We start from the raw sequence: 13,118 nt of genomic DNA, 5'->3' as shown, positions 1-13,118 counted from the left end.
CTTTTAGCCCAAAAACTACATCTAACGCCTTCTTAAAAACATTCAACGTTTTGGCCTTAACCATGTTCTCTGGCCATATATTCCATAGGTTCACCGCTCTCTGGGTGAAGATGTTTCTCCTTATCTCAGTCTGAAACGGCCTGCCCTGTATCCTCAGACTGCGACCCCTTGTTCTGCACTCTCCAGTCATGAGGAACATCCTTTCTGTCTTTACCCTGTTGAGTCCTGTTAGAATTTTATAGCTTTATATCAGATTTCCCTCATTCTTCAAAACTCCAGTGTAAACGGTCCAAACCAATCCAAACCGTCAGGCCTGCCATCCCAGGAACTGGTCTGGTAACCTTCTGCTTGATTTCCGATTTCCAGCGTCTGTGCTATTTTGCTTTTGTGATCCTGAAGACCAGCAGATTCTGAAATTAGACACTTTCAGATTTCTGAAGGCTGGAGTCTGGATTAACAAACTACAACATTTTTAACAAACCCAGCTTCAGAGATGATTCACAGAGCTGAGGAGAGAATCATAAAAAGAACCGATTGCGGGCTGTGGCGAAAAGCCGTTGTTCACTGAGGCTGCCTGACTCGCAGAAAGGGCCCAGTATTTTCCAGTTCACTGTCTTCACTGAAGGATCAAGGTGACAGTGACTCACCATCAGAGTAAACATTAGAGAAAGGTTTGTCTTTCAGGAGGGTGTGGTGTCTCATGGTCAGTAATCCTCAAACAGCCACACTCACGGTGGCATCATGTGACTTGAGGGGATAAAGGACTCAGACACCATCTTACCTCAGACCGTTAGGAGCATGACCCTCTATAGGAAGCTCTTGTGTCCTAACTTAATAACTCAACTTTAGGGGAGGTAATGGCCTAAAGGTATTATTGGTAGACTATTAATCCAGAGACAGGTGTGGTGCTGGAAAAGCACAGCCGGTCAGGCAGCATCTGAGGAGCAGGAGAATCGATGTTTCGGGAATATGCCCTTCATCACTATTAATCTAGAGACCCAGGTAATGATCTGGGGACCTCGATTTTTATCCTGCCATGCAGATGGTAGAAACTGAATCCAATTTTTTAAAAAAATCTGGCATTAAGAGTCCAATATTGACCATGAATCAATTGTTATAAAAACCTATCTGGTTCACTAAAGTCCTTCGAGGAAGGAAGCTGCCACCTTTACCCAATCTGGTCTACATGTGACTCCAGACCCATAGCAACAAGGGTGACTCAACTGCCCTCTGGGCAATTAGGGATAGGCAATAAATGTTGGACTAACCAGTAATGCCCTCATCCCATGAATGATTTTTTAAAAAGCTTAATATTATCCCAGACACTGATGTACCTGAGGAATGTAATGTTTGTACAGAATAGTTACTGAATGTCTGATGGATCCTTCAATACTATGACATTCCCTCAGTGTTCTCCTGTTCCGACAGTCAGAGACTCACTGAGATCGACAGCAAAGGCGAAGGCTCTTCAGCCCACCCAGTCCATACTGGTCAAAAGCAATCTCCTAACTATTCTAATCCCATGTTCCAGCACATGTCCCTTTGCCGTGTGTGCCTTGGTATTATAAGTGCAGATTGAAATCCGTCTTCAATGTGATGAGGGCTCCTGCCTCTCCCACCCTCAAAGGCAGTGAATTCCGGACTCCCAGCACCCTTTGGGTTAAAAAAAACTTTCCTCACAGTCCCTTTAAACTTCCTGCCTCTTAAATCTTGGTCTGGTCACTGATCCTTCTATTAAGGGGAAATATTTCTTCCTCTCTACCCTATCTCCCCCTCTCTGTCTCCTCCGCTCTCAGGTAAATAACCCCAGGCTGTCCGATCTCTCTTCATAACTGAAACTCTTCAGCCCAGACAACGTCCCGGTAAATCTCCTCTGCCCCCTCTCCAGTGCACTCACATCCCTCCAATGAGGTGGATTCCAGAACCGAACCATATTCTAACTGTGGCCTTACCAAAGTTTTTAACAGTTCGACGCTGTCTGACATGATCCTGCCATGACCTCCTGTTAAAAGTGAACGGCCTTTTGAGATACAGGCTACAACTCATTTGCCAGCTGAGTGAAGCAGGAGGGGCTGAACCTCACATCTAGATAGCACATGGAATGGAATAAATAACGCAGAGTGAGTGTGAAGGGATGCAGCTGCTGGAAGGGTGTGACCAGGAGCAGAGAGCACCCACATGGTCAGGAAGGTGGGCATGGAGGTGGAAGCAGTTTAACGAGAGGGGTTTCTGGACAGCAGGATGCTGGAAACTAGCCACCGGTGAAGTTTGAGAGAGGTGATCAGAACCTCTGCAGCCATGGCTGTCATCGTATTGTGGTCAGCACACCTTGGGAAGGAGTTATTGGCCTGAGGGGGATTACAACATGGGTGGACAAGAATGATACCTAGACTTCAGGAGTTAAGTTAAAGGACAGATTATACAGATGAGGTCTGTTTCCTTTAGAATTTAGACGGTTATGGGTGATACAATCAAAATTATCGATGTTTATACAATCAGGAGGGGCATGGATCGGGTAAATACAAACTCTTAGCATTCGCCTGTCCCTGTGGTTTTGTTTTTGCCATTGTTTACCTATTATTTACTTATTTATGTTACTTAACTCTGGGATCTGGCTGGATTGCTCACAAGACAAAGCTTTTCACTGTACCTCGGTACACGTGACAATAAATTCAATTCAATTCATTCAAAATAGATAAGGTCTTTTCCCTGGGGTGGGGGAGTCCAGAACTAGAGGGCATAAGTTTCGGGTGAGAGGTGAAAGATATAAGAGGGGCCTAAGGGGCAACGTTTTCACACAGAGGGTGGTGTGTGTATGGAATGAGGGAAGTAGTGGGGGCTGGTACATTTATAGCATTTAAAAGGCTGGGTACATGAATAGGAAGGGTTTAGAGGGATATGGGCCAAGTGCTGGCAAATGGGACTTTTACCTAATCCTAAATATCTGGATAAGTTAGACCAAAGGGTCTGTTTCTGTGCTGTACATCTCCATGGCTCCAGGAAAAGACAAGGCAGATAAACTATTTGGACTGGTTGGAGATTCTAGCGTTAGGGGAGCGTTCTCTGAGGATTGGGGTCAGACCGTTCAGGAAGAGATGTTTAGAAGCATTTCTACACACAGAGGATGGGAGAGGTTTGGGACTCTCGTCCACAAGTGGTAGGGGATGCCGGGTCATTGTTGGTTTTAAATCTGAGGTAGATAACGTCTTGTTAAGCAAAGGCAATGGGCTAAAGGCAGGCCACAGATGGAGCCATGATCCCAGTGAATGGTGGAACAGGCCGAGGGGCTGAATGGCCTACGTCTGTTCCTGTGTTCCTTATTCTCACAGGACACTGTATACACAGGAGCAAATGGAAGCTGGGAATATCTGTACAAACATATAGCAGGGAAGAAAAAGCACATCAACTAGCCACCTGACTATTTCTTTCTGTTATTCTTTTGATGGTTGGAGACATTGCTGGGGCCATTTCAGAGACCAGTTTAAACTCAACCACATTACAGTCACAAGTAGGCCATTCAGGGTAAGGCAGATTTCCTTCCCTGAAGTATTTATTTGAGATTAGATTCCCCACAGTGTGGAAACAGGCCCTTTGGCCCAACCAGTCCACACCGACCTTCCAAACAGTAACCCACCCAGACCCATTCCCCTATACTACGGGCAACTTAGTGTGGCCAATTCACCTAACCTGCACATCTTTGGACTGTGGGAGGAAACTGGAGCACTTAGAGGAAACCCACACAGACACGGGGAGAATGTGCAAACTCCACACAGACAGTCACCCGAGGCCGGAATTGAACTGGGGTCCCTGGCCCCAGTGCTAACCACTGAGCCACCATGCTGCCCTATTGAATTGACAATAGTTGGAATGGTCACCCTCACCAAGACGAACTTAATATTTCAGGTTTATTCTTTGAATTTAAAATCTCCAGTGACCATGAGATTCGAACCATGACTGTCCAGTGACATCAAAACTCCGCCATTGTACCTCCACCACCCTGACCCACGTCTCCCCCATTCCTCAGGGGCAGCAAGAATTCAGCTTCAGTCCAGGGAGATAGATCAGGGAGAAAGTGAGGACTGCAGATGCTGGAGATCAGAGCTGAAAATGTGTTGCTGGAAAAGCGCAGCAGGTCAGGCAGCATCCAAGGAGCAGGAGAAGGGCTCATGCCCGAAACGTCGATTCTCCTGCTCCTTGGATGCTGCCTGACCTGCTGCGCTTTTCCAGCAACACATTTTCAGATCGATCAGGGATGCAAGATTGGCCAAATCTCATCGCACTGTGGACCTGCACCCTTCTGTAAAATGGCAGCATCAGTCAGGGATTGGATTGGAATCTGCATCACACAGAAAAGAACAGCAGATGTTCCCGTGTTTTGATCCAAAGATCAAGATCAATCCTGTGTTGTACCTGGCCTGGAATATTTGATGGGGACAGAGTAGAGGTAGCTTTACGCTGTATGGAGTTCCATGCTTTCCCTGTCCTAGCAGGGTCTGATGGGGACACTGTCAGGAGAGCTTTACTCTGTCTAATCCGGTGCTTTCTCTGTCCTGGGAGTGTTTGATGGGAACGGTGTTGAGAGAACTTCAGTTTCAGTTTGAAAGAGTAGAGTGTGCTTTATTCTGTATCTAATCCTGTGCTGCACCTGTCCTGGAGGGGTAACTTCAAGGGAGATGCAGGAAATAATGCAGTACCATCACCATCACTGCAGCATTAGACAAACTGATTAGCTTAAAGGCAGATAAATCCCCTAGCTCTGACAGCTTGCATCCTAGAATCTGAAAAGGGGGAGCTACAGAAATAGTGAATGTATTGGTCGTAATTTGACAAAAATTCTTGGAATCTGGAAAAGTACCAGAGGATTGTGACGCCCCCCCGTCCCCCCATTCAAAAGGGGAGGAAAGTAAAAAGCAGGTAACTATCGGCCAATTAGCCTAACATCTACTGCTGGAAACAATTATTAAGGACGTTATAGTTGTATATTTGGAAAATTAAAATCCAGCCAAGCAGAGACAAGCATGGCTTCTTAATAGGGAAATTGTGTCGGACTAATTTAGAGTCATACACCACAGAAACAGACCCTTCGGTCCTACTCATCCGTGCTGACCAAGTTTCTCAAACTAAACTTGTTCCATTTGTCTGCAATTGGCCCACATTCCTCTAAATGCTTCCTATCCATGTACCTGTCCAAATGTCTTTTAAATGTTGTAACTATATCTCCATCTACCACTGGCAGTTCATTCCATTTGGGAACTCTCAGCCAGTGTGGATAGAAGGCATTCGCTAAGGTATCTCACTGAAGGTTAAATCACGAGAGCAGAGCCCACAGTCTTTCAGGTAGTACGTCGGCAAGGAGAGAGAATTGGCAAATGGACAGGAAACAGGGAATCTGTTTCAGCTTGGTGACCTGTGACCAATGGGCTCCACAGGGATCAGTACTGGGTATCACAACTGTATACAATATATATTAATGCCTGGGAGGAAGGGAGGGGATGTCCTTTAGCCTATTTTGTAGGCCACAACACCGTTTACAGAGAATTATCGATAAGTTAAATAACTGCACAATAAGTTGGCAAATGGAGTACAATGCGGGATAATGTGAAACGGTTCATTTTGGAAGGGAGAACAAAGCCAACAGTATTATTTAAAAGCAGAAAAACTGCAGGAAGCTGAAACACAAAGGGACTTGGGAGGGATTTGTAGATGAAACACAGAAAGCTAAGAGTACAAGGGCAGCAGGAAATCAGGAGGGCTGATGGGATATTGGTCCTGATTTCAAGTGGGGTTGGAGAATAAGAGTGAGCAAGTCTTTCTGTAACTGTACAAGGTGCTGCAGAGACCATATCGGGAGCAATGGGGCAGTTTCGTTCCCCTTATTTAAAGAAAGATATCATTTCATTTGAGGCAGTCCTGAGAAGGTTCAATGGGCTGTTTTATGATCAAAAGCGAAACAGGTTGGGGCTTTATTTCCTGGAGTCTAGAAGAGTGAGAGGTGATCTTGTTGAAATATCTCAGATTATTGAAGAGCGGGGTCAATCCTGAAGAAGGGATTTTGCCCGAAATGTTGATTTTCCTGCTCCCCCAGGTGCTGCCTGACCTGCTGTGCTTTTCCAGCAATCTGGACAGGGTCAATGCTGAGAGGATGTTTCTCCTCATGGGAGAGTGCAGGCCCAGAGGGCAGAGTCTCAGAATAAAGGGGCACCTGTTTAAGATGGAGATGGGGAGGGATTCCTTCTCTCAGAGGGTTGAGAGCCTTTGGAACTTCTTGGCACAGAGAGAGCTGTGGGGGCAGAGTCCATGTGTATACTTAAGGCTGAGATAGATTCTTGAGAAAACAGAAGATGCTGAAGATCACAGTGGGTCAGACAGCATCCACACAGACAGAGAGCAAGCTGATGTTTCAAGTCTACATGATCCTTCACCAGAGCTGGTCCAAAGTGAGGAGGGGACAGCATTTATGCAATTGGTGGAAGCAGCGGGTGGTGTTGGGGTTTCGGGGTGGTTGGAGTGCTGGGGGAGAAAGGATGTTGATAGTTTAGATTAAATGATCAGAGTGTGAGAATGGCAGAACGATGGTGTGTCTGTCAGATTTGAAAGGATAGCCAGTCCCATTGGGGTGGGGGGGGGGAGGGGAGAGAGGAGAGAGGATGTGGTGACAGAAAAGGTAACAAGTCAAGCTGAAGGAGAGGGAAGGTTTGGGAGTGGGTTCACAAATTAAGAGTGTTAATCGCAATCTGAAATGAAGAAGGCTGGAAGGTGTCCAGTCTGAAGAGGAGATGTTGTCCCTCCAGTTTGCTCTGTGATTCACTGGAATACTGCAGCATTCCAGGGACAAACACATGGACACATGAGCAGGATGCTGTGTTAAAATGCAAAGCAGCCACCCAGTCTGTGTTTGGCACAGAGTCGGCCACATTGTGTGCAGCGAACACAACACACCAGCTTGGAGGAGGTGACTGCTCTGCAGAACATCTCCAGTCAGTGTGCACACAGGACCCTGACCTTCCCGTAGCCGGTCATTTTAACACAGCGTCCTGCTCACGCGCCCATGTGTCTGTCCTTGGAATGCTGCAGTATTCCAGTGAATCACAGAGCAAACTGGAGGGACAACATCTCCTCTTTAAAGAACACTGCAGGTGCTGGAGATGAGAATGGAGAGAGTGGTGCTGGAAAAGCACAGCAGGTCAGGCAGCATCCGAGGAGCAGGGGAGTCAACGTTTTGGGCAAAAGCCTTCCTGATGAAGGGTTTTTGCTGAAACACTGACTCTCCTGCTCCTCGGATGCTGCCTGACCTGCTGTGCTTTTCCAGCAACACACTCTCGATGGTCACCTTTGAAGTCTGCAGTTTACAGCCTTCTGGGCTCAATATTGAGTTCAATACCTTTAAATTATGAAGCCATTCCTTCCCTCTCTTTCTGTTTTACTTGTTACATTCTCTGTCACCATGCCCTCTCTCCCCTCCCCCTAACCCACTGGGATTGGCTGTCCTTCCCAGTCTGACAGGTGGACACAGCATAGTTCTGCCATTCTCACGTTCCGATCACGAAACCTGAACTATCAATATCCTCTCTCCCCCCCCCCAGCAGTCCACCGGTCCCCTACAACTTCATAAACGCCGTCCCCCTCCACCCTTTCGGTCAGCTCTGATAACGAGTCATCTCAATCTGAAACGTTCGCTTGCTCACTCTCCATGGAAGCTCTTTGAGCTGCTGCCATCTTCAGCATTTGTTGTTCTCAGTACACATTCCAGCATCTGCAGTAATTTGCTGCTCGATTCTTTATCAGGACGGGAATCAGGGGTTATGGGGAAATGTACGCAAGCGGGCGTGAGGAATGTTGGATCCGCCATGAATGGCAGAGTATGCTCGAGGGGCCGAACAACCCCCTCCTCTTCCTATTCCTGGCGAATTTATGGTCTCCGTATCCAATCCTGTACTGCACCTCGGAGAGTCAGAGTTTTACATCTTAGAGACAGGCTCTTCAGCCCATTATGTCAGTGTTGGCCATAGTCATAAAGGTGTACAGCACAGAAACAGACCCTTCAGTCCAATTTGTCCATGCCAACCAGATAACCTAAATTAATCTAGCCCCATTTGCCAGCATTTGGCCCCTGTTGGGGTGAAAGGCAAGGCTGGGAGGTGTAGGGAATGCTGGATGACTAGAGAAATTGAGGTTTTGATCAAGAGAAAGAAGAAAGCATATATAAGGTATTGACAGGAGAGATCGAGTGAACACTTGGTAGACTATAAAGGCAGTAGGAGTATACTTAAGAGGGAAATCAGGAGGGCAAAACAGGGACATGAGATAGACAGAATTAAGGAGAATCCAAAGGGTTTTTACAAATACATTAAGGACCAAAGAGTAACTAGGGAGAGAATAGGGCCCCTCAAAGATCAGCAAGGTGGCCTTTGTGTGGAACTGTAGAGGATGGAGGAGATACTAAACGAGTATTTTGCATCAGTGTTTATTATGGGGAACAATACAGAAGATATAGAATGCAGGGAAGTAGATGGTGATATTTTGAAAATTGTCCATATTACAGAGGAGGAAGAGCTGGATGTCTTAAAAAATATAAAAGTAGACAAATCCCCAGGCCCTGATCAGGTGCACCCTAGAACTCAGTGGGAAGCTAGAGAAGTGATTGCTGGGCCCCTTGCTGAGATATTTGTATCATCGATAGTCACAGGTGAGGTGCTGGAAGACTGGAGGTTGGCAAACATGGTGCCACTGTTTAAGAAGGGCGGTAAGGACAAGCCAGGGAACTAAAGACATCGGTGGTGGGCAAGTTGTTGGAGAGAATCCTAGGGATAGGATTTACATATATTTGGAAATGCAAGGACTGATTTGGGATAGTCAACATGGCTTTGTACATGGGAAATCATGTCTCACGAACGAGATTGCATTTTTTGAAGAAGTAACGAAGAAGATTGATGAGGGCAGAGCGGTAGATGTGATCTATATGGACTTCAGTAAGGTGTTCGACAAGGTTCCCCATGGGAGACTGATTAGCAAGGTTAGATCTCATGGAATACAGGGAGAACTAGCCATTTGGATACAGAACTGGCTCAAAGGTAGAAGACAGAGGGTGGTGGTGGAGGGTTGTTTTTCAGACTGGAGGCCTGTGACCAGTGGAATGCCACAAGGATCGGTGCTGGGTCCTCTACATTTTGTCATTTGTATAAATGATTTGGATGTGAACATTGGAGGTATGGTTAATAAGCTTGCAGATGACACCAAAATTGGAGGTGTAGTGGACAGCGAAGAGGGTTACCTCAGATTACAACAGGATCTTGATCAGATGGGCCAATGGGCTGAGAAGTGGCAGATGGAGTTTAATTCAGATAAATGTGTGGTGCTGCATTTTGGGAAAGCAAATCTTAGCAGGACTTACACACTTAATGGTAAGGTCCGAGGGAGTGTTGCTGAACAAAGAGACCTTGGAGTGCAGGTTCACAGCTCCTTGAAAGTGGAGTCACAGGTAGATAGGATAGTGAAGGCAGCGTTTGGTATGCTTTCCTTTATTGGTCAGAGTATTGAGTACAGGAGTTGGGAGGTCATGTTGCAGTTTTATAGGACATTGATTTTGGAATATTGTGCACAATTCTGGTCTCCCTGCTATAGGAAGAATGTTGTAAAACTTGAGAGACTTCAGAAAAGATTTACAAGGATGTTGCCAGGGTTAGAGTGTTGGAGCTATAGGGAGAGGCTAAACAGGCTGGGGCTGTTTTCCCTGGAATGTCAGAGGCTAAGGGGTGACCTTATAGAGGTTGATAAAATCATAAGGTGCACGGATAAGGTAAATAGACAAGGTCTTTTCCCTGGGATGGGGGAGTCCAGAACTAGAGGGCATAGGTTTAGGGTGAGAGGTGAAAGATATAAAAGAGACCTAAGGGGCAACGTTTTCACCCAGAGGGTGGTGCGTGTATGGAATGAGCTTCCAGAGGAAGTGGTGGAGGTTAGTACAATGACAACATTTAAAAGGCATCTAGATGGGTATATGAATAGGAAGGGTTTGGAGGGATATGGCTCAACAAACACTAAACTACATTAAACCCACTCACCTGCATTTGGTCCATAGCCTAGTATCCCTGGCATTTTAAGTATTTATCCAGATGCTTTTTAAATTGGAGGCACGGTGGCACAGTGGTTAGCACTGCTGTCTCACAGCGCCAGAGACCTGGGTTCAATTCCCGCCTCAGGCGACTGACTGTGTGGAGTTTGCACATTCTCCCCGTGTCTGCGTGGGTTTCCTCTGGGTGCTCCGGTTTCCTCCCACAGTCCAAAGATGTGCAGGTCAGGTGAATTGGCCATGTTAAATTGCCCATAGTGTTAGGTGAAGGGGAATGGGTCTGGGTGGGTGCACTTCGGCGGGTCAGTGTGGACTTGTTGGGCCGAAGGGCCTGTTTCCACACTGTAAGTAATCTAATCTAAAAAATGCTGTGTGAATGCCTCCCTCCACCACCCTCTCAGGCAGCACATTTCACATTTCTACCATCCTGAAGTTTTCTCAGATCTTCTCTCGACCATCTTAGAGTTATGCCCTCTGGTCTTAGACAGGTCTGTCATGGGGAATGATTCTCATGATCTACCTATCCCTTATAATTCTATCCCTCGATCAGATCCCCCCCCCCACCACCTCAGCCTCTTCTGCTCCCAGGAAAACAAATGCAGCCCTTGCAGTCTCTCCTTCTAACTGAGACCCTCCATCCCTGGTGAATCCCCCGTGTACCCTCTCCAGTGCAATCACACCCTTCCGATAGTGTGGCAGCAAGCAGACCCACACACAGTATTCCACCGACGGCCCAACCAGTGTTTTATAAAGTTGTAACAAGGTTTCCCTGTTCCTGTATTGTATACCATTCCTAATGAAGGGAAGTATCCTGTCTGCCTGTATGTGTCCAGGTGCTTCTTGGATGCTGCTATGGTGTCAGCTTCCACCACCTCCACTGTCAGTGTGTTCCAGACAGTCACCACCCTTTGTGTGAAAACCATGCCTCACACATCTCTTTTAAACTTCCCTCCTCGCATCTTGAACCTGTGTCTCCTAGTAACTGACCCCTCTACCCTGGGGAAAAAAGCCTCACACTTTCTACTCTCTCCGTGCCATTCACAATCTTATCAACTTCCATCTTATCAACCTCCTGTGTTCCAGTGAAAACAAAGGTAAAATCCCCCAAACCAGGCAACATCCTGGTAAACCCTTTTCTGTATAATCTCCAACACACTCACATCCTTCTGCCAGTGTGGTGATCAGAACTGTATGCAATAGAGAGAGCACCACTCTATATCTAACTCTGTGCTGTAATTGTCTTGGGAGTGTTTGACAGGGACAGTATTGAAGGAGCTGAAAGTGTGTTGCTGGAAAAGCGCAGCAGGTCAGGCAGCATCCAAGGAGCAGGAGGATCGACGTTTCGGGCATCAACCCTTCTTCAGGAAAGAAGGGCTTATGTCCGAAACGTCGATTCTCCTGCTTCTTTGATGCTGCCTGACCTGCTGCGCTTTTCCAGCAACACATTTTCAGCTCTGATCTCCAGCATCTGCCAGTCCTCACTTTCTCCTCCACAGTATTGAAGGAGTTTTATTTGCAGTTTAAACAAGTACAGGGTTTCTGCAGCTAATCGGAGGGTGGCCCTGTCCTGGGAGTGTAGAGGGAACAGGAGTTTCAGTTCAAAAGTGTTGACAGACTCTGTATCTAAGCCAGTGTTTAGATTAGATTAGATTAGATTACTTACAGTGTGGAAACAGGCCCTTCGGCCCAGCAAGTCCACACCGCCCCGCCAAAGCGCAACCCACCCATACCCCTACCTAACACTACGGGCAATTTAGCATGGCCAATTCACCTAACCTGCACATCTTTGGACTGTGGGAGGAAACCGGAGCACCCGGAGGAAACCCACGCAGACACGGAGAGAATGTGCAAACTCCACACAGTCAGTCGCCTGAGGCGGGAATCGAACCCAGGTCTCTGGCGCTGTGAGGCAGCAGTGCTAACCACTGTGTGTTGTTCCTATCCTGGGAGTATCTAATGGTGACAGTCTCGAGGGACATTTATTTTCTATGTAAAATAGTAGAAAAATATTTATTGTCACTTTAAGGGCGTAAGGGAAGCTTTACTTTCAGATTAAACGAGCAGAGGTTGTTTTGTTTTGTGTCTGACAAGTTGGACCTGCGAGTGCATGGTCGGGACTGTGCAGTGGAGCTTTACTTTCAGTTTAAATGAGTGCAGGAGGTTTTACATTCCAGCTAAAAGATTACAGACAGTGTTACTTTCAGTTGCAAAGAGTCGAGGGCAGTTGACTACATGTCCTACCCCATGCTATCCCTGTCCTGGGAGCACAGTGTGGAGTTCAAAAGAGAAGATGGAGCTTTATTTTCAGTTTTAAAGAGTAGAGAGAATTTTGATTTCAGTTTAACGGAACAGAGGGAGCTTTATTCTGTATCTAACCCCATGCTGTACCTGCTCTGGGAAAGTTTGATGGGGACAGTGTAGAGAGAGCTTTACTTTCAGTTACAAAGAGTGGAAGCAGCTTTGATTTCAGTTTAAATGAATACAGGGAGTGTTATTCTGTATCTAATCGTGTGTGCTGTCCCTGTCCTGGGAGTGTTTAACGGGGATAGTGGAATGCCCCCCTATGCCTTTTGAATGTAAGTTCAGGTTAGCTTGCTGCCCTAAGGGGATAATTACTGCTGTACAGAGTAGACACAAATTCCCGATCATATGAGAAATTCCCAGTTTGCTACTGAATCCAAGCAACAAAAAAACCAGAATATCACAGTCTGCACCAAACAGGGAGGAGGCTGAGAACTGACGGGTGTGTAGAGACTCCCTGTGGAGGAAGGAATGGAGGGGAGTAGGATCCCAGAGAGGCCGTCTACTTCCTGAGGACTCTCAGCTCTGAATCTGAGAGAAGTTGTGCTCAATAACCTCACACAATAGGCACCTGCATTAACAGCACAATTTATATTCATAAGGGAAAAATAACTCACTCACACATTCGCCTATAACTCTGCGACTTGACAGGGTCAGTGGTGGGTGAGGGTATACCTGGGTCAAGGGTTTGCTGATGTTAGCAGTTCGCAATTTTAAGTGGCAGCCAGGGATTCGATGATGTGCCAAT

At 46.6% G+C, this 13,118-nt stretch overlaps 1 protein-coding gene across 2 annotated transcripts in view; it reads right to left on the bottom strand.

Moving 5' to 3' along the window:
• kcnh6a (potassium voltage-gated channel, subfamily H (eag-related), member 6a) overlaps positions 1–13,118 on the bottom strand; it is a 557,988-nt gene that overhangs the window by 470,011 nt on the left and 74,859 nt on the right. The gene's annotated exons all lie outside the window — the stretch shown is intronic.

The sequence above is a fragment of the Chiloscyllium punctatum genome, chromosome 42, assembly GCF_047496795.1.
Source record: "Chiloscyllium punctatum isolate Juve2018m chromosome 42, sChiPun1.3, whole genome shotgun sequence".
In the NCBI taxonomy this organism is placed as follows: Eukaryota; Metazoa; Chordata; class Chondrichthyes; order Orectolobiformes; family Hemiscylliidae; genus Chiloscyllium; species Chiloscyllium punctatum.
This window is presented reverse-complemented; position numbering and strand designations above follow the sequence as displayed.